This window comes from Tamandua tetradactyla, chromosome 6 (genome assembly GCF_023851605.1).
Source record: "Tamandua tetradactyla isolate mTamTet1 chromosome 6, mTamTet1.pri, whole genome shotgun sequence".
Taxonomy (NCBI): domain Eukaryota; kingdom Metazoa; phylum Chordata; class Mammalia; order Pilosa; family Myrmecophagidae; genus Tamandua; species Tamandua tetradactyla.
Genome location: NC_135332.1, coordinates 161,379,833 through 161,403,512, shown reverse-complemented (window position 1 = coordinate 161,403,512; position 23,680 = coordinate 161,379,833). Strand labels below are relative to the sequence as shown.

General features: G+C 38.1%; 1 long non-coding RNA gene across 5 annotated transcripts in view; it reads right to left on the bottom strand.

Annotated features, from left to right (window-relative positions):
• The window catches only part of LOC143688977 (uncharacterized), a 194,603-nt gene that overhangs the window by 94,913 nt on the left and 76,010 nt on the right, over positions 1-23,680 (bottom strand). For 4 of the 5 annotated variants that reach the window (XR_013178426.1, XR_013178423.1, XR_013178424.1 and 1 more), the window contains one exon: positions 21,829-21,959. This is a non-coding gene — a long non-coding RNA (uncharacterized LOC143688977). Of the gene's footprint in view, positions 1-17,425; positions 19,105-21,828; positions 21,960-23,680 lie in introns of those variants that run through there. The other variant, XR_013178425.1, reaches the window with a different exon arrangement.

The following is a 23,680-nucleotide window of genomic DNA, read 5'->3' as shown; positions in this document are numbered from 1 at the left end:
TTTAACAAATGACTATGACTACTATCATAGTATATATATATATTTCTTTTTAAAGTTTAGTATTTTAGAACAGCCAGAAGAAATACCTGAAATTGTTGAACTGTAATCTAGTAGCCGTGATCTTTGATAATGATTGCATAACTGTATTGCAAAAAAACAAAAACAAAGAATAGCCAGTTGCCCGTGTTTGTATAGCTCTACTTCTGGATGTTTTGTTTTGTTCCATACACACACACACACACACACACACACACACACACACATATATATGTCAATACTACACTGTCTTAGTTAACCTGCCTCTATTGTAAGTCTTCAAATTGGGTAGACTGCAATACTAGTGGTCAATAAGAGGGGAGGGTAAGAGATATTTGGGTAAGGGTAAGGATGTTTGGGGGTTCCTTTTTTTCTCCTAATTTTGTTTTCTGGAGTAATGCAAATGTTCTAAAAATGATCATGGTAATGAATACACAACTATGTAATGATATTATGAACCATTGATTATATACTTTGGATGGATGGTATGGTTTGTGAAGATAGCTCAATAAAAAATATGTAAAAATCTTTAAAAATAGTGGGGATAAGAGGCATGGGAGGAAATGGTTTTAGTTTTTATTCTTATTTCTTTTCTGGAGTAATGAATGTTCTCTTCAGTTGATCATGGGGACATATGCTCAACTATGTGATGATACTGTGAGCCACTGATTGTATACGTTGGATGGTTTGTATGGTGTGTGAATATATCTCAACAAAACTGCAAAAAAAATTTAAATTTTAAAAAGAGAAAAAAGTGATGACAGTATTATAGAAACAAGGAACTGCAAAACTTCAGAATAAATGATGAAAGAAGAATAACTGCTTCACACTCTTATGCATCCACTCTCATGACAGGGAGAACACGAGGCAAATATTTTTTGTCCCACAGTGAGCATAATTGTAAATTTTCATCTCTTGCCTTATATACTCATCAGAGAAATCTTTCTGTTGGTTGTAAACTTGCTGGGTAAATTTATGTGACACTTGTGATACCTACAGATATTCTAAATTAAAACAATGACCATCTGTTTTTGGTAACAAAACACACTACCCAAAGTGTGAACTCTGAACCTAAATTAGCAGCTGGGATAGAGAGTGGGGGTGTGTGGCACAGTCCAACCGGAGAAATGAAAGACTTTAGAGATTTATTTGCAGGCACCTCAGCCTGGACATTTAGTTGTCAGCAGTCTTTACATTTGCCCCTTTCTTCCCCCTCTCATTTGACTTTCCTGGCCCACCTGCAGTCTGATATCAAGTCTAATTCTTAGCAGAAAGTGCCTAAGAAATCCCCTAATTCAAAAAGCCTTCAGTTCAATATCAAGTCCCATTTTAACTGTTAGAGTCCATTGATTCATCGATATTTACTGAGCATTTGCTGTGCACAAAGATAGATCTATTAAAGATATTATGCAAGATTCTTAAGCCCTAAAGCATTTTCCTGAGCACCTATCCCTTTTTTTTCCCTTCAATATCCCAGCTTGGATTTCTGGCTTCTTTTGCCTGATCTGCACAGACAGCCTTGGGTGTCTTCTCCAGGTTTCGTTTGTCTGGTTTCCCAAAGTGAGTCCCAAGAAATGTTAATCCTAAGAGAAGCACCACAAAATGTTCTTCTATACCCCCTTCTGGTTTCACAAAGTGATTTGACATAGGACACTTTTTTTTTCGCATAGCATTCATTAATATGCCTCACCGAATCCACTTTAGGAAAGGCAGCTTTAAAGGAGCAAGTACGAACTAAGGATTGCCCACTTTCCAAGGAGCTTTAACATTACCTTGGAGTAGAGGACAGAGAAAGATGTACAGCTGCAAAACAAGAGTAAAAAGACACTAGTGTGTGTGCTTGTGTGTATGTGCAAATATTAAGAAGTAAGTGTGGGCTGATTTCTGAATTTCATTATAAAGTGACTGGTCTCGTGTTTTCACTGGAATGATGATATAAGGGTTAGTGTCTTTAATCCCTACCCAGGCAATGCTGTATAAAGGTATAACGAGCGTCAGACGGAGGAGACCTTTTAATAAGTTATATGGTCTTCTAATAAGATACATCTTTGGATCTCCTTTTAAGCTGCTAGTAGCTCTCCATAAGCTTCCCTCACCTCCCTTCCCTCCTAGGAGACCCACAGGTCCTTTTAATCTCCGCTCATCTAAAAGTTGGGCTCCAGCTGTGTGTGTGTGTGTGTGTGTGCGCGCGCGCACGCACGCACATACAGTTGTGATACTAAGTATTTATTTTGCAGCCCATCCTCACATAGAGACTTGCTTCATTTTCGATCTTGAAAGGGACTGAAAAGATCATTGACACACGCCCTTACTTTATGGGCTCAGTCTATCTGGTGACTTGTAACCAAGTTTGAACGTGAGGCCATGGCAGGTGAAGGAGCTGGGTCAATGCACAGGGGCTCCCAGCCAGCATGGCACTCAGTTCTCCTCACTTGGCCAACCCAGTGAGGCTTCCTCAAAGCTGACAGGCTAATTCTATTTAAAGTCATCATTTGTTATACGCTTGTAACTCTCTCCCATACTCTGGAAGCTAGGAGCAAATGGCTAAAGTGATCACAGGTGTTCCCTTAAAAAAAAAAAAAGCCCCACTGAGCTATTAATGCGGACAGTAATTGGTGAGGGGCGTCTGACCATCCTGTCAGAAACGTGACTTGTCCCTGCAGGTTCCACTTGCCTATACCCATGCATAACAGCAGTGCCAGCGTTCACCAGGAAGTAAATGAAAACCTGGAGAGTCTTGTTTTATCCCTTTTTCAAAAACATTTGGAGTTAAAGATTCTGTAGCTATTAAAGCCCAAGGGATTCATTAATTTAATTACTAACAATTTATGCTTCAATCTGCTGTTACTTAAAAATGGCTACTAATGATGAACTCGCATATTACCTACAGAGAAAATTTGTTCTTTTAACATGTCTATATAAGACCGAAATCTTTAAAGACAGCAATGGGGAATGAGGAGGAAAGAAAAGTACAAAAGAGGAATTAAACCTACTTGAAAAAAAACCCAACATTCACCTCATTTTCTCCCAGGGGACTCTCAGGCCCATTAAATCTCCTGTAAAGAATTTCCAGCTTCATCCCAAAACCCGGCTGCAGCTCTAGGTATATATTTGGTTGTAATTGTTAAACTGTGAAGCCCTATATAATATGTCTAGCACATCGTGGCAGCATTTGATGAGTAAATAGGTGACTATTATTATTTTCCTTCTTTATTTGCACATTTTCTTCTTTTACCTACCTTAGAGCAAAGCTCAGGACTGCTCAGAAAGGGATGCATTCTTTATTCTATAACATCTCCTACTTAAGGCCTCTCCCTCTCAGTTCTCACATCATAGTCTTTTGTGACTAAATACTATTTCCTGCTTTACCATGACTATTTAAGTGTGGAAATGAGAGAGAATCATGCTTTAGAGACAGACATAGGTCTCTAAAATCCCAAATAAATACAAAAATGACAAAGAAACATTCAAATATCTTTCTTCGTTTCTCATTGTCCTTTCCTTTACTTTCTGTTTTTCTTCCAAGTTTCTAGACATCTCTACCCTTGGACTAAAGAAATATAAACCCATTTTGCTAATATTCTTCACACAACTGAATCTTCAAAGTGGAACCTCTCCTGACCTAGGAAGTAATGAATTTCAAAGTTATAAGAAATGCATTGACAATCACAGAGACAACAAAGGAAGGGCCCAGAACTGCCTACTCTTGCATGGTAAAAAGCCACATCAGAATGAGATGTACCTGCCAACATCTCTCTCTCTCTCTCTCTCTCTCATTCTAACTCTTGCTCCTGCTCTCCATATGAGTTATGCTCATTCTCTCAGATGGTAGCTGGCAGATGGAGTGGATAAAGAGTTGAGGGTAGGACAGTGGAGTTTAAGAAGACTGTGGCCACCCAGATGATGAAGTCAGCAGCTATTAGATATAGGAGTATAGTGCTCAGAAACAAGAGCTTAACTAATAATTTTCATAAGATACCACCTAACAATTAAAATGATGATGATGATGATGATGATGCCAGAAATATTAATTGAGAGTCACCTATATGCCATGCACTTCAGTAAGCAGTAAAACTTATTTAACCTCAAAATCCTATGAGGTAGTCTCAGAGCTTTAAATGACTTCCCACAGGTACCAAACAATGGAGCTGCCAGATTCTAATCCAGGTTAGTATCACTCCTCTACTGTGGACGTCGGCCAAAGTGTTGGCTGCTGGGTTTATAACTGGGTTCCTCTTCTAGAACTGCCCTTGACAAAGGAAGCTACCCTCAGCAAAGGAGATACCTCGTCCAAGGTTATGCCCCCTTGCCTAAGTTTGGGAGACTGTAAAGAACTTCCCATGGGATTTTCTGAGACATCTGTTGAGGCTGCATCAGAAAACAAAACTTCTCTGCCCAATTCTGCTTCACTCACTTCCTTACATGTGCTGATCCCTAGTCTACCTCCCTGATAAAACTCAGACTCACAAAACTCCGTATCAGAGTCTGTTTCCAGGAAACCAAATCTAAGACACACTCAAAGCCTGTGCTGTTGACCTTTATCATAAACTACCTCTTTAAGTCAAGTTTGTTGACTTTGCCTGCTGAACCCCAAAGAGGGATTGTGAAATGAATCATGAAGTTTTGAAACTGTGTAATTTTCAAACAGGGGCCAAAAAATGTTTCCATTCAAAAAGGTAGTATAAATTTATGTGAATTGTGAACCCAGTCAGTAACTTCTCAAGGTAAATATTTTATATTCTCTATTACAAAGCTGCACAAAAGGCCTCCATCAAATTGGTTTATTTTTTCCTATCTTCCTAAAAAAAAATTAAACTTTTTGATGAACAGCCCGAATTTAGTGGCTTCTCCTTTATGGGGCTTTACATCAATCTTGCCTGCACATCGAAAAATTTTTAGCTCAGACTTCCGGAGAAGATGGCGGCTTAGTAAGACGCGCGGGTCTTAGTTCCTCCTCCAGAAAAGCAACTAAAGAAACAGAAACAATACGAAACAGCTCCCGGAGTCACGACAGAGACCAAAAAGACAGCGTACCCCATTCTGGAACAGCTGAACGGGCAGGGAGAATCTGCTGCGGTGAGATACCCGAGGGGCGCACGTTTTCCCGGCCGGGGCGGCTGGCGACTGGGGTCCCCTCCACGCACGTGGCTCCCCGGTCTGACTGGGAACATTGGATAGCGGGGCCCTCCCGTCACGCTTGGCGTTTCGGGCCAGCTGGGCAATTAGGACCGGCACTCTCCCAAGCCGTGGCAGCCAGCGACCCCCGCCTCCACGCGCGGTTTCCCGGGCCGACTGCCCCACAGACAGACGAGCGCCACGAGCGCCACCTACTGGGCAGGAAAAGAAAAACAGAGCCCAGAGATTTCACAGAAAAAGCTTTCAACCAGCTGGGTCCCCAACCCAGGGAAATCTGATCAAATGCCCAGACACCAGCAGAAAATAATGGATGACGCTCGGAAAATTGAAGATATGGCCCAGTCAAAGGAACAAACCAATAGTTCAAATGAGATACAGGAGCTGAGACAACTAATGCTGAATATACGAACAGAAATGGAAAAATTCTTCAAAAACTAAATCAATAAATTGAGGGAGGACATGAAGAAGACATGGGTTGAACAAAAAGAGGAAATAGAAAATCTGAAAAAACAAATCACAGAACTTATGGGAGTGAAGGACAAAGAAGAAAAAATGGAAAAAACAATGGATACCTACAATGGTAGATCTAAAGAGACAGAAGCTACAATTAGTGAACTGGAGGATGGAACATCTGAATTCCAAAAAGAAACAGAAACTATAGGGAAAAGAATGGAAAAACTTGAGCAGGGGATCAGGGAACTGAATGACAATATGAAGCGCACAAATATACGTGTTGTGGGTGTCCCAGAAGGAGAAGAGAAGGGAAAAGGAGGAGAAAAACTAATGGAAGAAATTATCACTGAAAATTTCCCAACTCTTATGAAAGACCTAAATTTGCAGATTCAAGAAGTGCAGCGCACCCCAAAGAGAATAGACCCAAATAGGCGTTCTCCAAGACACTTACTAGTTAGAATGTCAGAGGTCAAAGAGAAAGAGAGGATCTTGAAAGCAGCAAGAGAAAAACAATCTGTCACATACAAGGGAAACCCAATAAGACTATGTGTAGATTTCTCAGCAGAAACCATGGAAGCTAGAAGACAGTGGGATGATATATTTAAATTACTAAAAGAGAAAAACTGCCAACCAAGACTCCTATATCCAGCAAAATTGTCCTTCAAAAATGAAGGAGAAATTAAAACATTTATAGACAAAAAGTCACTGAGAGAATTTGTGACCAAGAGACCAGCTCTGCAAGAAATACTAAAGGGAGCACTAGAGTCAGATACGAAAAGACAGAAGAGAGAAGTATGGAGTAAAGTGTAGAAAGAAGGAAAATCAGATATGATATATATAATACAAAAGCCAAAATGGTAGAGGAAAATATTATCCAAACAGTAATAACACTAAAAGTTAATGGACTGAATTTCCCAATCAAAAGACATAGAATGGCAGAATGGATTACGACCCAGCAATACCACTGCTAGGTATCTACTCAAGGGACTTAAGGGCAAAGACACAGACGGACATTTGCACACCAGTGTTTATAGCAGCATTATCTACAATTGCAAAGAGATGGAAACAGCCAAAATGTTCATCAACAGACGAGTGGCTAAACAAACTGTGGCGTATACCTACGATGGAATATTATGCAGCTTTAAGACAGACTAAACTTATGAAGCATGTAATAACATGGATGGACCTAGAGAACATTATGCTGAGTGAGTCTAGCCCAAAACTAAAGGACAAATACTGTAAGGTCCCACTGATGTGAACCGACATTCGAGAATCAGCTTGGAATATATCATTGGTAACAGAGACCAGCAGGAGTTAGAAACAGGGTAAGATAATGGGTAATTGGAGCTGAAGGGATACAGACTGTGCAACAGGACTAGATACAAAAACTCAAAAATGGACAGCACAATAATACCTAAGTGTAATGTAACTAGGTTGGAACACTGAATGAAGCTGCACCTGAAATAGGGTTTTTTGTTTGTTTGTTTGTGTGTTTGTATCTTTTGTTTTTGTTTTTTTTCTTTTTCCTTTATATATATATATATATAAGTAGTATTATTATTTTAATTCTCTTCTCTATATTAACATTCTATATCTTTTTCTGCTGTTTTGCTAGTTCTTTTCCTAAATCGATGCAAATGTACTAAGAAATGATGATCATACATCTATGTGATGATACTAAGAATTACTGAGTGCATTTGTAGAATGGAATGATTTCTAAATGTTGTGTTAATTTCTTTTCTTTTTTTGATTAATAAAAAAATTAAAAAAAAAAAAATTTTTAGCTCAAAACTGTTCCCTTGAAAACTACCCACGGAAACTTAGAGTCTTAGGTCAATGTTAATATTCATTGAATCCCCATGGGATATAAGCACAAAGTCAAATAAGCATAAAATTGCCAATCCCCAATCTAAATTGTAACACAAATCACATGGGAAAGACAAGAAACAAAGGGCACGTTCTCAAATTCCATCTACTTCTTTTGGAATTTTCAGAAAATATACATTTTTTTCCTTTTTATCTTAATATTTTCTAGTAGGAAGGTCTGGCCTCTATGTTGTGACTGATGGAATTCCAGAAAGGCCCGCTTGCCCTCCCAATAATCTCTCCTCATTGACTTGAGGGTATTCTACCACTAGAGATTCTTTCTCTACTGTCAGTCACAGGTGCCCAAGGGAATAGCAACCTTTGAGCCTTTGTAGCCCATCACAATTCAGTATGAGTATAACTGAGATTACCAGAAACTTTCCAAAACTTCCCCTAAGTGGGGATTTTGATTGCTAAACAATGTATTGGGGGTGTGGGGATTGGGTGTGTAGGAAACCTCAGCATTGGTAGAGTAGTTATTTGTTCAGGACACTTTACACATATCATCTATTTGATCCTCAGGCAATGCTATATTATTTTTCCCTTAAATGCTGAGGAGACCAAGAATTAGAGAGGCAGGTAAACCCCCCTCCCCTATCACACAACTAGAAAGGGGTTCTAGATATGGGTCTGCCTAACTCCATATCCATACTCTAAAAAGACTGAGTTCATGAGAGAAGATTATGTCATCAAGTTGAAAAGTGAACAGGAAATGGGAGCTGAGGCACAAAACACATATTTACTTCTTAGTCACTAATGGACCAGACCTGGGGCTCACGGCCCCATGGGGCTGCACAGAGCATGACTTGAAGCTGAAGGGGGCTGTGGACAAAATGACTCCTTGCCGAACAGCAGACCCCACAAGAGTTGAACGAACGAGGTCAGTATTCTAGTCTGCTGGCTGCCGGAATGCAATACACGAGAAACAGAATGGCTTTTTAAAAGGAGAATTTAATAAGTTGCTAGTTTACAGTTCTAAGGCCGAGAAAATGCCCCAATTAAAGCAAGTCTATAGAAATGTCCAATCAAAGGCATCCATCTAGAGAAAGATCCCTTGCTTCAAGAAGGCCGATGAAGTTCAAGGTTTCTCTCTCAAGTGAAAGGACACATGGTGAACACAGAGTTTCTCTCAAAGGCACATGGTAAACATGGTCAGGGTTCCTTTCTCACCTGGAAGGGCGCACAGCGAACATGGCGTCATCTGCTAGCTTCTTCTCCTGGCTTCCTGTTTCATGAAGCTCCCCAGGAGACATTTTCCTTCTTCATCTCCAAAGGTCGCTGGTCGGTGGGCTCTGCTTCTCGTGGCTATGTCGTTCTGCTCTGCTCTCTCTGAATCTCCTATTCTCCAAAATGTTTCCTCTTTTTTAGCACTACAGAAACTTATCAAGATCCACCCAAATGGGTGGAGACATGTTGTCACCTAATCCATTTTAACAACCACTCTTGATTAAATCACATCTCCAGGGAGATGATCCGATTACAGATTCAAACATACAGTATTGAATAGGGATTATTCTGCCTTTATGAAATGGGATTTAGATTAAAACATGGCTTTTCTAGGGAATATGCATCCTTTCAAATGAGCACAGTTAGTAACTTCTATAAATTCATTGACACCTCAGAGCTAAAGATAGTCCATTCTGGATTGTAGGATCTCAGCCATTTGACATATGAGCTGTACCAACAGCTCGTAAGGCCCACTCTCAAACACAATCACTCTTGATTAAATCACATCTCCAGGGAGATGATCTAATTACAATTTCAAACATTCAATACTGAATAGGGATTAGAAGAAATGGCTGCCTTTACAAAATGGAATTAGGATTAAAACATGGCTTTTATAGGGTACATACATCATTTCAAACCAGCACAGGTATTGATTTCCCTGCTTTATAGATGAGAACACTGAGGCTGATTGATGCCAAATAACATCACACAGCTAGTTAGTAGCTTTTTGTTTATGTGTTATGTAACAGGTTTTAGAGACATTTGTTATTTGACAATTGTATAGTTTTTTACTTCATAAAAATTAAAATCTTCTTTCCTCTCCTTGTTTTTCTAAAGTAGATCATTTTGGGAAGATGGAAATTAAGATTTTAGAGTTGGGAGACTGCCCTTTAGTTACTAACAACTGGATTTTTTTCTTGAAGGCAGGTGAAGAAAGTGATTTTACTATTCCTTCAGCCAAGCTAATGTATTTACCTAATTCTATAGACTTGCTTTAATTGGGGCATTTTCACGGCCTTAGAACTGTAAACTAACAACTTATTAAATTCTCCTTTTCAAAAGCCATTCTGTTTCTGGTATATTGCATTCTGGCAGCTAGCAAACTAGAATAATACCTAATTGCAGCAGACAGGATAGCCATTCTCCCACATTTCCTCCAAGCAAGAAGATCCTCTGGACAAGATAGTGCTGGATTTGCCAGGCACTCATTTTCTCAGTCTCTCTTATAATTAGGAATAGACATGCAACTCCATACTGGTCATTGAAACACGAAAGAAAGTCTGCAAGAAGCTTCTAGGAAAAAAAAGTTTTCCTTCCTAATAATTTTTTTTTCTCCTTCCTGCTTTGGGAACAGCAGAGTAATGATTGAATTTGCTGCAAGCTTCTCATAGCCATGAGGGGAAAGCCCAAAGATTGACAGTGAAATAGACTCAGAAGTCCTTCATTTAACTGCTGAACCAACTCTGTAATTGCCTTCTCTAGGACTTTGTATTATGTAAGAAAACTAAGCCATAAAGGCTAAAGCTTCATTTGGTCAGGTTTATCTGTTATCTGCGGTCCAAAGCATCTAATTTCTCTATTATTTCCTTAGAGTTCTTGGGAGAAGTAAACGTGGCAGTCTAAGTGGAGGCTGAGAAGCTTAGTGATGCCTCTGAGTAACACTATCCTTAAATGTATTACTTTTCCTGGAAAATCAATTCCATCCTTCACAATGGTTTGAATCGTTCAAAAATTCACTAGCTAGTTCTCACCTGCCATGCTGGACACCCAGGTTCAATTCCTGGTGCCTGCCCATGCAAAAACAAACAAACAAAAGCTTTATTAGCTAATTATTTAACTTGTTTGAGCAATCTGGTCACCTTTAAATTGCAGTTAATTCTTACTTTGTGGGGTTGTTTCAAGGAATATATAATCTGGATGCAACTTCTATCATTAAAGAGCAAATTTATTGCAAATCCTGAAAAAGATCCAGTAATTCATAAAGTTGACGAAATTAGGTTGGAAAACCACTGAGGTTCTCTGCAAAACCATCCATAAATGAAAATCTGGATTAAACAAGTTGGTAGTCGAGGGGAAAAAATGATGATAAATAGGTGTTTCAAAAAAAAAAAAAGAATATATTCCAGGTAAGAATATATAATGGCACCTTGGAAAATGGTCTGGCAATTCCTCAAAAGATTAAACATAGAATTACCATATGACCCAGCAGTCCCACGTGTAGGCATATAATCAAGAGAGATGAAATTCACATTGTTCACAGCAGCTATAGTCATGACAGCCAAAAAGTAGAAACAACCCAAATGTCCATCAACTAATGAATGGATAAGCAAACTGTGGTCTATACATGCAATGGAGTATTATTTGGCAATAAAAAGTAATGGAGTACTGAGACTTGCTACCAGTTGAATGAGCCTTGAAAACATGCTAAGTGAAAGAAACCAGTCACAAAAGAACATATTATATGGTTCTAAGTTTTGCTGGCCTGCTATCACAGACATCACAAACTGGTTTTGGCTTAAACAACAGAAATGTACTGGCTCACAGTTTCAGGGTCTAGAAGACTTGCTTCTCTGCGTGATCAGTTGTGTTCTGGCTGGCCAGTAACCCTTCCCTTCCTTGGCTTTCCCATCACATGGCCATGTTCTCGCCTTTTTCTTCCTGGTTCCTGCTGATGCCTGCTTCTGGTTCCACCTTTTGGCTTTCTCCCTCTGATTTCTTCTGCTTATTAAAGGATTCCAGGAATCTGGACAAAACCCCATTTCATTCGGTTGGGCCACAGATTATCTAAAATAACATCTTCTAGAAATTCTAATTGCAATGGGTTCACAACCACAGGATTATGGATCAAGACCAAGAACATGTGGTTTGGGGGGGTATATAATTCAATCTAACACAGATTCCTTTTCTATTAAATGTCCACAATAGGCAAACCTATGGAGACAGAAAATAAATCAGTAGTTGCCTAGGGTTGGGGAGTGACGACTAATGAATATAGCATTTATTTGGGGGGTGATAAAAATGTTCTAAAATTTATCATAATGATGATTGCACAACCCTGCCAATAGCTTAAAAAACATTGAATTGTGCTTTTTTAAAGGGGTAAATTGCATGATATGTAAATTATCTAACAATAAAGCTGTTATTTAAAGGAAGAGAAAAAGAATGACTCCAATACCAGGGAATTCAGTGAAGCCCTCAGAAAAAAACAGATCAAACCATTTAATAGTTTTGCAAAAATGCCTCTCTTTGCTACCATGTTGCCAAATCAAGTGCTCAATGAAGGATGGTGTTTGGTGCTATAATTTCCATAGAATTTATCCAGAAAAGTTTTATTTTTCTTTTTGAAAAGAAAAATAAAAACGGTCAAATCTTGGTACATTCTTTGCCCTAATTAGTTCAGAAATTCATAATCTAAACTATATTAAATGCCGAAAAAAAATCCTTAGTTGCATAACTTTTAATTTCTTTTTTAACATAACTACCCAATCAACCTTTTATTGATTGAATGATAATTAACTCTTCATTTTGGTATCTTTAGTCCTGGATCACTTTCAGAGTCTGTGTCAGTTTGAAAGTATTACATACACTAGATCCACTCTTGCGGGAGCAGCCATTTTTTTAATCCCTATTCAGCGTCCTAGGTTGGAAACTTTTGAATATTTTATCTCCACAGAGATGTGACATGCCCAATTGTGGGTGTGAATTTTGATTAGATGGAGATGTGACTCCAACCATTCCAGGTGGGTCTTGATTAGATTACTGGAATCCTTCAAAAGTGGAGACAGCCAGAAATGACAGAAATAAGAGACACGACAGAAGCCTCAGAGCCAACAGCAACTTCACAGCAGAGCTGACGCAGATGTGGACATGTGGAGAACAGAGACATGAATGTTTGGAGATGCTTCGAGCCCAGCAGACGTTGCCATGGAGAGAGACAGGGAAGCCAAGAGATGAAAGCCACCCCCTAAGAAGCAAAGTGAGGAACCCCCACAGGAACAGAGGCTAAAAGCAACAGAGCCCAAGAGCAAGGGACCAGCAGATGCCAGCAACATGACTACCCAACTGACAGAGGTGTGCCTGACCTATTGGCCTTTTTTGAGTGAAGGTAACCACTTGTTGGTGCCTTCATTTGGACACTTTCATTTCCTTAGAACTGTAAACTTGTAACTTATTAAATTCCCCTTTTTAAAAGCCATTCCAGTTCTGGTGTATCACATTCCGGCAGCTTGCAAACTAACACAGAGTCCCTTCACTGGTACCAATGGTCCTTAGATAAAAGTAAGTTTTTGTGCAGGTGGATAAGGACACATGCATGGGTGCTATCAACAGCGATTTTATATTTGATGACATGTCTGAGAACTCAAGGGTTCTGAGAGGAATCACTTTCTAAGAAGCAATATAACTGTGGATATGTTTCCTAGGGCTTTCTTCAAAGACCAGATATTGTAACAGAAATATTTTGAAGAGGACCAAAAACAATCTCTTCAAAATGTGTCTCCCAGCCCTTCGTCTAGCTAGGTATATTCCACAATGATTCTGTCTCATTTAAATAACGTGTCCTTTAATTGTGATGTGAATTTCAGGATGAAATCTCTTGAAGGACAAAAATGAGGACATAGGCAGACTGAAGAGTCAACTGGAAGGGCTATTTGGGACATTGATGTCCCCTTGAACTTGATACAGCTACGTAAATCCAGGACAAGAGGTACATAAACAGAGATTTGACAATGGATACTGCCGAGTTTCCCTACAGCTCATATCCCTCAAGTGGGTTTTAACTGTATGTTACCCACCATGCCACTGTCTTAGGCAGGTTCAGAGATGTCCTTACAAACATACCTGTGTAAAGCCCTACCGCACAAAGTAGGTCTTTTGACATGCAACATCCAAAATTCTTGCTTAAAGAAAGCATTTTATAAGGACCAAAAGTTAAGAAGAAAAACTTGCAGGGAATGGTGAACAAAGGCAGAGATTCCATAATTTCTCCCCCTACCCCACATGACAGACATCACTATTCAACTGCAATACTTCACCAGTGAATTACTGTAAACAAATTAATAGGAAAACATTTACCATTCCTTCTTCTATCACTGACATTCTACAGAGCCTGGTTGACAGATAACAAGCTGACTTTCTTTGCTTATCCAAATCCCATCCATCCTTTAAGATACAGATGGAATGCCATCCCTTCCATATATACTGTAAGGTCATGCTGAAGAGTGGGGTCTCTACTTGTTCCCATGTCCCATAGAGCCCATGTTCTCTACCATACATAAGAAAGGCAGCAGAGAGTAAAGGATATCCTGTCAGAGTGCATCAGAGTGTGAGTCCCAGCCCTGCCCCTCCTAGGTAGATGACCTTAGGCAAGTAATTTCACATTTCGTATTTAATAACAGCACTGATGACTGCCTATTGAAATAAAGCCATACACAAGGCCTTACCTGTAACACAGTATTTCTAATTCTCACAACAAGGTGGTTATTATTTTTCTTCATGGTAAAGCTCAGGAAAATGAGATTTAGAGTAATTGACCAGAGTAGCAGAATTATTCAGCTAATTTTCAAGCTTCAACAAATATGCTTATTCCAATTCCCTGGAATAATCTACCTTTCTCCCTTCACCTACCACTTAGTAGAGACTCAATAAATAGAAGTTTTTACAACACCCATACTTATTGTTGATTGATTCACTATGTAGGCTCTAATAGGAAGCTTGAAAGACCATATTAACCACCGTGTTCTCAAAAGGCCTGAGTTTTACATTTACCATAAGCAACACGGATCTTGAATTTTACACTCAGAAGCAAAGAGGAAGCAGCAGAAAGTATTGACAGCTGTAAAATTCAACAAGATTAGATATCTGCTGTGCTGGTTTGAAAGGATGTATGTGCCCTAGAAAAGCCATGTTTTAATCTAAATCCCATTTCATAAAGGCAGAATAATCCCTATTCAATACTGTATGTTTGAAACTGTAATCAGATCATCTCCCTGGAGATGTGATTTAGTCAAGAGTGGTTGTTTAACTGGATTAGGTGACGACATGTCTCCACCCATTTGGGTGGGTTTTGATAAGCTTCTGAAGTCCTATAAAAGAGGAAACATTTTGGAGAATGAGAGATTTAGAGAGAGCAGAGAAGAATGACATAGCCACGAGAAGCAGAGTCCACCAGCCAGCCACCTTTGGAGATGAAGAAGAAAAATGCCTCCCGGGGAGCTTCATGAAACAGGAAGCCAGGAGAGAAAGCTAGCAGATGATGCCATGTTAACCACGTGCCCTTCCAGATGAGAGAGGAACCCTGACCATATTCACCATATGCTTTTCCAGATGAGAAACTCTGACTGTGCTCACCATATGCCCTTACACTTAAGAGAGAAACCCTGAACTTCACTGGCCTTCTTGAACCAAGGTAACTTTTCCTGGATGCCTTAGATTGGGCATTCCTACAGACTTGTCTTAATTGGGACATTTTCTCAGTCTTAGAACTATAAACTAGTTACTTAGTAAATTTCCCATTATAAAAGCCATTCTGTTTCTGGTATATTGCATTCAGGCAGCTAGCAAACTAGAACACAGGCCATTTCCTCTTTTCTTTTGTCTTGATGAAATTAAAGCTAGTCTTTATACACATTGAACACTTTTGACTATCATTTATTGTATGAAAGTCAAGTTGGTTAATCTGGGTTTTATGATAAAATATTTCAAAATATTATGATTTCACAGTTAGCAAATTCCAGAAGAAAGCATCTATCAATAGCAACATTTAAAACCTCATTATAAATCACATTTTTATTTAAGAAAAGAAAGATTCATTTTAAAAAGTTTTAAGATAAATCAGGAGAATTATATTTTTATTGTCATTTCAAATTTAGGCAAGATTCCCAAAACCGTGTTTGGAAAAACAAGTTTTGGGTCTGGAATACAAGTTTCAGCTTTTTTAAAGTCCTTGGGTAAAGTCTGAAAGTCAAGTTAAGGTGTGTAATTGGTAACAGAATTCCATCAAGGGCTAGAAACCACTTGAGCTTAACAAAGTAGAGTTTATACATCTTATCTTCCTCTTGGCAATGGTCTGAGAAGTCTAGTTTCTTAAAAAAAAAAAAAAGTTAAATGAGTTCAAATTAGGAAATGACCCTGATGAGGCTAAACTTTCTCATGGCAGTTTCTTGCCTTAGATACTAATCCAGTAAATAACACCAGTGGACAAACTTCTGCTACTAATGGATTGGACTTTTGATGCATAAAAGTAAGGTAGTATAGTAACAGGTACAAAGATTTTGGAAAAAAGCAAAAAGGGGCCTTAACACTAATTTTGCATGTACTTGGGCAGTCAGTTAACAAGAAACAAATATTTATTGAGAGCTTACTTTGTGCTGGGCAGTTTTAGGTGGTAGGCTCTAAAACCACTCTCTAAGTTTGAATTTCCTTATATTAAATAAACCTAAGCAAGCACTAAAGAAAATGGAAAAAAAGCACCTAGCACACCCACTGGAAAACAGTAGGTGACTGATCAGTACTTGTTAATAAATAATATTATTGTTTCTATGAAAGCTGTCTAGAAGAATCTGACCTTACAATTTGACTCTTTTTTCACTGAGTACAATTTTATTTAATTTCTTCTCCATCTCCCAAGCAATGTGGTGAAAGCCCAATTTTATTATTTCAGAAATATGATCTTAACCCAATTTCTAACTCAAATGTTCACATGAAAAGGAAATGATCAGTTTAGTCATGTGAATACTTTTCACAATGCCAATAATTACCATCGTTTTAGAGTGAGTCAGCTAATTGGCACCTTGCAACAATACTTGGATTAGGATGTTTTCGGTTGCAATTAAGGGTAAAACCCTACTCAAATAGGCATAAACAATAAATGAAATTTATGAGCTCATATAACTGAGAAGTGGAGTAATTGTTCAGGCTTCAGGTGATACTTGATCCAGCAGCTCAATGATTTCACCAAAGACCCAGCTTCTTCCCATTTCAACAGTCTGCCTTGTGATATCAATTTCACAAAGGGGATGCCCCTTATAATCTCAGGACAGCTACAATAGCATAGCTACATGCTTTCTCATTCACCCAGTGAGGAAAGAGGATGCTCCTTCACAAAAAGCCCCAGCAAGCATTTCTTCCTACCTTACTGATTTAAATTGGGCCATCACCCCTCCCCAAAATACATCTGTGGCCAAGAATTTGGGAATTCGTTCAGGACAGTCAGAGCATACACCCTGATTGACCACACACAAACCACAGGTAAGAAATTCAAGATCCAGTTGAACAAGATGAAGGGAAAAATGAAACAACCAACAAACGTCCCTACATTACGATTTACTGAGTTCTTACATGTGTTAGATACAGTATACTAAATACTGTATCTTATCTTATCTCATGTACTCTTCTCAATGTGCCAATTATCATTCCCATTTTATGTGAGATAAATGAGGCCTGGAGAGGTTAAGTAATTTATCCAAAAGTTCACCCAACTACCATGTGGTAGAGACTGTCTGAACCCAAGCCGACTGACTCAAAGTTCATTCTACTTTCAAAGTTCCTAGAATAGTTCCTGGTACAGGGTACCCAAACAATATTATTTCTTAATAATAATCACTAGGTTATTTCATTTTCCAAAATATGAGTTCTACTCCATTTTTATTTTCTACCATGTAGATACAGCCAAGGAATTTGGATTAATACGTTATAATTATACCTTTCATTTTTCAATTCCACAAACATCTAGTTCCAGACACAAAGCTAAGCACGTGGGATGAGATCAAGTATCTTCCCTTAAGTAGTTCATTTCTGGTTTGCAATTTATGTATTTCTACACCTTTTTAGAGTTTACAATAGAGCAGTACCTGAATTAGGTCACCGATCCTTACAACAAACCTGGGCAGAAATGTATAAGCCTAGTTTGTGCAAGGTCATGGCCCAGGTAAGGGTGACTGGCTTAAGATCTTTACCAGGGGATTGAATGTGAGCTGTAGGCCCCACCCAAACCACTGGGCCCTGGTAATTTGTATCAGCTTCTCCAATCCCTGCCCACTTCAATCAGTCCTATTCCTACTCCAAAACCAGGGCCAAGTTCAAGAATTAACAACTACCGTCTATAACACAAGAGTCAAGCCACAAACTGTATGGGTCTATGTCGTAGTATTTAAAGTAGGGCAACAACCTCAAACAGCTCAGAATGGAGAAGGAAACTTCCGGCCCTTTCATTCCGCAAGTGTACCCCTCAGAACATCAGATTTTCCATCCAGAACCTCCCCAAGACCAAATGTCCAGGGCCATTTTAGCTTGGCAAAAATCTTCCCAGGAACTACTTTCTCACAGACATCATCCTTTCAGGAAAATTATTTTTATTTTCATTCCCTCAGCAGCTAATAAAATTCTATATTTTCAAATGCATCCATTATTTTTTCATTTTGCTTGGTTTTTATGTCATTTCTTTTTCTTTTTATGAACGTAGAGCTTTCATTTTTCTCTTTGGGCACCATAAACATAATGATTTTAAAGTCTATGTCAATATAAAATGTCCAAGAATTTATGGAGTAATGTCTGGGAATCTCATTTATTAATAAAACAAATGATAAAGTCAATGTCAGGCATTGTAGTAGAATTAATTTCATCTGTAGGACATTTATAACCTTATATCCTGATAGTTGATTATGTTGGCTATTTTTCTTAGCATTAGTTTTCTTCATCTGTCTTTGAATTCATACTCACAGGCTCATTTTGAATGGAAGTCTTTTGGTTTGGGTGTGAATTTGGCTTTATTTCTCTCATGCCCACAAGTGAACATGCTCTTACTTCCCTTTCTGAGTTTCTCTCATTCTCTCTCTGTCTCTCTCTCTTCCCTCTTCCCTTTGCATTGTGTACTCATTTTTTTTCTCTCCAAGTGCCCCTAGATGCTTCCCCCTACAGTTGTCTCTACCTGTCCTCACACACTCAGCCCCCACTCAGAGGTTTGGGGTGTACACCCTAAGATAATACTGGGGAGAACACAGATCCCGTCACCAAGCATTAGGTGATCTGGTTCAGCTCCCAGTCATAGGGCTGTGTTCTCCCATTTCCCACAGTTCCTTGAGGCAGTGAGCCACAGCATTTTTCTTTCTTCATGGTATGTGAGGGACTTCCGTTATGTCATGTAGAGGACTGTCAATCCACGGAGAAGCCAGGTTTCTGGCAATGACTTCCAGTTCAGAGTACAGCCATCTTCACTTTTCTGTTCCGTATCTACTTGAAGATGTTAGTCTTCTTTTTGAACCTAGCTATGTCTATTCAACTTTCTTTTGTTATATTTTCTCTCTCATTGCTCTATGTTTGGATATATCAAAACATCAGTTTATTACATCATCTGGATGAGTTTTCCTTCAATTTTTTTCCTCCTAAAAGCTGTGTAAGTAAAAAAAAATAAGTATCTGTCACTTTACAACTTCTGCTCAGCTCAGAACTCCCAACTCTGGCAAGTCGTCTCAGATTCCACAGGCAGAGACAAGCACATGGAATGTTCACCTTTAGACTGTGAACTACCCGAGGGCAGGAAGTTCCCATCTTTTCATCTTTATACGCACAGTATCTGGCTGCATCCAACAGCCCTTATTATATGCTCACTAACTGAATGAATGAATGAGCAGAGTAGTATCAATGATTTCATGTGTTTGTTTTTTTGGTCTCATTTAATCTCATTTCTGTCTTTTTTCCCTCATTTCAAAGAAATTTCTCTAGTAATTATTCCTAATTTTCAAAACACCATCTGGGAATTGGCTCTACACCCTGACTGAAATAAAATTTCAACATCCTATTGTTAGATCAATTTCACTTGGCAATTAGGTTTTGGTAAATTAATTTCATTCCCCTGTTCTGGTCTTAATTCAATGCAAAAGCATCTCGAAAACAAGTTGTGCTTTTTTAGCTGCTTTAATTTTGCAATGGCTAAATTGTTATAACTGTTCATCAACTCCCTTGTAAATAATCTAGCAGCTGTGAACACTCTATACATCTAACAAAGAAAGATTTTTAATAGAGGGCAGGGAAATGTCATAAATAATAAGAGTTGTTGTAAAAATTAATGCTTTTGCGTTTTATGGTTCATCTGCAATGAATTATAGATTACATTTTAAAGCACGCTCTGAGCTCCCATCTCATAAAGACTATCACCAGAATAACAGCAAACTATTCAGGTGCTCATTTTGCAACGACTGACCTCTGGATAGTTATGCTGCTGGAGGCGGATGGGGGAGTGAAATGGGGTATTATGGAGCCTACTTCCCCCTCCTTGGTTCTCTGCTGCTGGTAGTTCAAGTATGTGCACAGGTTTTCAGAAACTGCGTCTCAAGTATCACTCTAATCATCAGCTTCTTTTGAGATACAAAACACTGTACATATTTTCTTTGTTAAATCGGATTCTGAAGTGTGAATTTACACTGAAGGACTTCTCTGCCTTGAAGTAGTCCAAGCTTCGACATGTAAATCATCCTTTATTTAGGAAACAGCACAAACTATGGAGTTTGGGACTTTGACCATGTTTCCCTTTGCTATTCACTTTTCTTCCCATGAGAACATTTTATATGCCTTTCCAAATGACTGAATATTACTGAGTAGAAGCCACAGATACAGAGAAAACATCCAATTCTCAAGATTTCATACCTACCGAAATAAATGTATTGCAACCAACATGCCTCACAAGCTTACACACACACAACAGTATCGAGGGGTTTGCCTGTGTGCAGGTGTGTACTTGCGGTGGCCTAAGACCTGCACAGGACAAGGGTGAGATCTCTGTATCTGCCAACATCACTCTGTCCTGAAGAGGGAGGGTGGAGAGACAGGGCACAGAGATGACACAGAGAAAAAAAGACAGGGACAGTGAGATAGGGAGGGGAAAGCTGAGTGGGAGGGAGCCTGAAACAGTGAGTTTTCATCCTAGCTCAGTCTCTGGACCTCCATTTCCTCATGTTAAATGAAAGCTTGGGGCAAGACAATTTCTATGATCCCTTTCAGAACTAATATTTTACGAGTCTAAAACAGTAAAAATGTCTGCAATCCAGCTTCCTTTTCAGAAGCTCTTCCATTCTGAGGGTGTGAAAAAGAGCGACCAGTTCACTGCCCCACCAGTACCTCTGATATATCCAGGACCTGGTTTATCAGGCTCTGGGTCTCACCCAGAGTGGCACATCAGAATCACCAGAAGAACTTTCTAAAACTATACATTCCCATGGCTTGCACCTCCAGATTCAAATTCCACAAGCCCAGTAAGGGCCCAGCACTGACATATTTTTATAAATGTGATTCTTTGTATCCTCCGAGCTTCACATCTAGTGGGAACTGAAGTCTTTGCACCTTTGAGGTGTGGCTGTGAACTGACTAAATGCTGTTAGAAACTTGGCCCTAAGTGGGCTTTTTGGATGGCTTATCTGGCTGGACAGACCTTCAAGTAAAAAAAAAACATGGCCCTTTCATATGGGTTAGCAGCATTTCAAGAGTGCCCCAAACCCAAGCATCTCCAAATATTTTACAAACCAGCAATAATGAGTTGGGAAGTTTTCCTTCATTTTCTATTATCTGGGAGAATTTATGCAATATTGGTGTTTTTAGGTCTTTCTTAAATGTATAGGAGAATTCAACCAAGAAGAATCTGGACCTTGAGCTTTCTTTATGAGATTATTTTTATTACAGATTTGATTTAAAAGATACAGTTCTATTTAGATTTCTCTAGGTCTTGTATCCATTTTAATACATGTTTTAAAAAGAAATGTCTCCATTTCATCTGTCTTACAAATGTATCAACACAAAATTGTTCAAAATATCCTCTAATGATCACCATATTTCTTAGGATATATAATGAAGTTCTCTTTTACATTCCTCATATTTTAATTTGATAGTTGGCTGTCAATCTTATTCTTTTCTCTTTTAAGGTACTATATATTTTTTCTCTGGCTACTTTTACGATTTGTTTTGTCTTTTATTTTCAAAAGTTTTATGATGATGCGTCCAGCTACAGAATTCTACATATTTATCCTTCTTGGGATTCAAGAGCTCCTAGAAAATATAGCTTGATAACTTTTTTAAAATTCTCAGTTTTTTCAAATATTTCATCTGCCCTATTTTCTTACTTACCTTCTCTCCGGGGAGTCCAAATACATAAATGTGAGAAGTTTCTCTATGTAGTTTACATTATTTTTCTCTCTTTGCTTCATTTTGGATATTTTCTGTTGGCATATCTTCTAATTCAGTAAGCTTTTCTTTTTCTGCCAATAAACATACCCAATGAATTATTAATTTCAATTAGTATTTTTATTTCTATAATTTCCATTTTAATACATTTTAAAACTCATCTTTTCTTCCATACTCTCGAATATACAAACTTTAAATAATTTTAAATAGTCATTTAAAGTTATCTGATTCCTCAAATATTTGGATTAATTGTGGGTCTGCACATATTGTCAATTTTTTATCTTGATTTTTAAAAACATTTGGTATTGTCTCCTAACAATTCAGGTAAGTTTTTATTCAATGCAAGACACTGAATATAAAAATATTTTACAGCAGGGATTGGCAAACTATGGCCCAAGGCAAAATCCAGTTCAAGACCTGTTTTTGTATGGCTACAAGCTGAAATTAGTTTTTTTACAGTTTTTAATGATGGGGGAATAAAAGCAGAATAATATTTTATATTATATAAAATAAAAATATTTTACAATATTTTGAGACATTGTAAAAATTATGCGCGATTCAAATTTGTAGAGTTTATAAATAAAGTTTTACTGGAACACAGCCATGCTCATTTATTTGCATATTGTCTATGACTGCTTTTTTTCCTACAACGGATGGTTGAATAGTTATGACAAAGCAAAATATATTCCCTGTAAAGCCCCAAATATTTAAAGTCTAGCCCTTTACAGAAAAATAAATTTCAGCCACTGCTTAAGAGGCTCTGAGTGATGTTATATTCCTCGCGAGAGGATTTAATTTTCTCCTAGCAGGCAGTTTGAGTATGGGTAAAACATCTGGTTTCAAACAGGTAGAGCAAGAGGAGTCAAGGCCAGATCCCACATTTGTGAGAACTGATCTATTTCCAGTTTGCCTCTACTTCTAATTTATAACCTTTCAAGCATCTCATCTGAAAAACCGAGGTATTTACCAGGTCCTTTCTCCTTGATGGATCTTAACCTATAATTTTTGTCTCCCAAGCACAATGAGTCTGCCAAAAACTCTGCTTGGCATTCCAATGATCTTTTTGGAAAGATCATTGGCCTATTGTACTAAGTAGGACTCAAAGTAAAATGTGATAGTGAACATTCTTTTCTTCTTCCTAAAATTAGAGGGAAAGCTTTCAATATTTCAAGTATGATGTTATCCATAAGTGTTTCTAACACCCTTTCTCAGATTTTATCATGAATGGCTGTTGAATTTTTTGAAATCTTTTTCCTGCATTTACTGGAGATCATGATATGGCTTTTGTCTTTTATACTGTTAATATAAGAAATTACAGGGATTGATTTTGCATATTAAACCAAATTTATATTTCTAGAATTAGCCCAACTTTAATATTCTTGGGATTAATTTGTGAAAATTTTGTTTAGGGTGTTTACATATATATATATTCATGAGAGATATTGGTCTATAGTTTTCTTTTTTATAATCTTGTCAGTTTATACTGGCCTCATAAGATGAGAGTGGAAGTATTCCCTCTTCTTACATTCTCTGGGATCACTTATGTTAGTTTTATTTTTTCTTAAATGTTTGGAAAACTTCACCTGTGAAGTTATCTGGGCCGGTTGTTTTTCTTTACAGGAATATTTTAAACTATGGATTCAATTTGTTTAATGGATATAGGAATTTTAAGATTTTCTATTTCTGCTATGTGTTTGAAAGTTGTATTTCTTAACATTTTTATTGTGAAATATAATACATATACCAAAAAAAGCAATACATTTGAAATTGCATTTTAACAAGTAGTTATAGAATA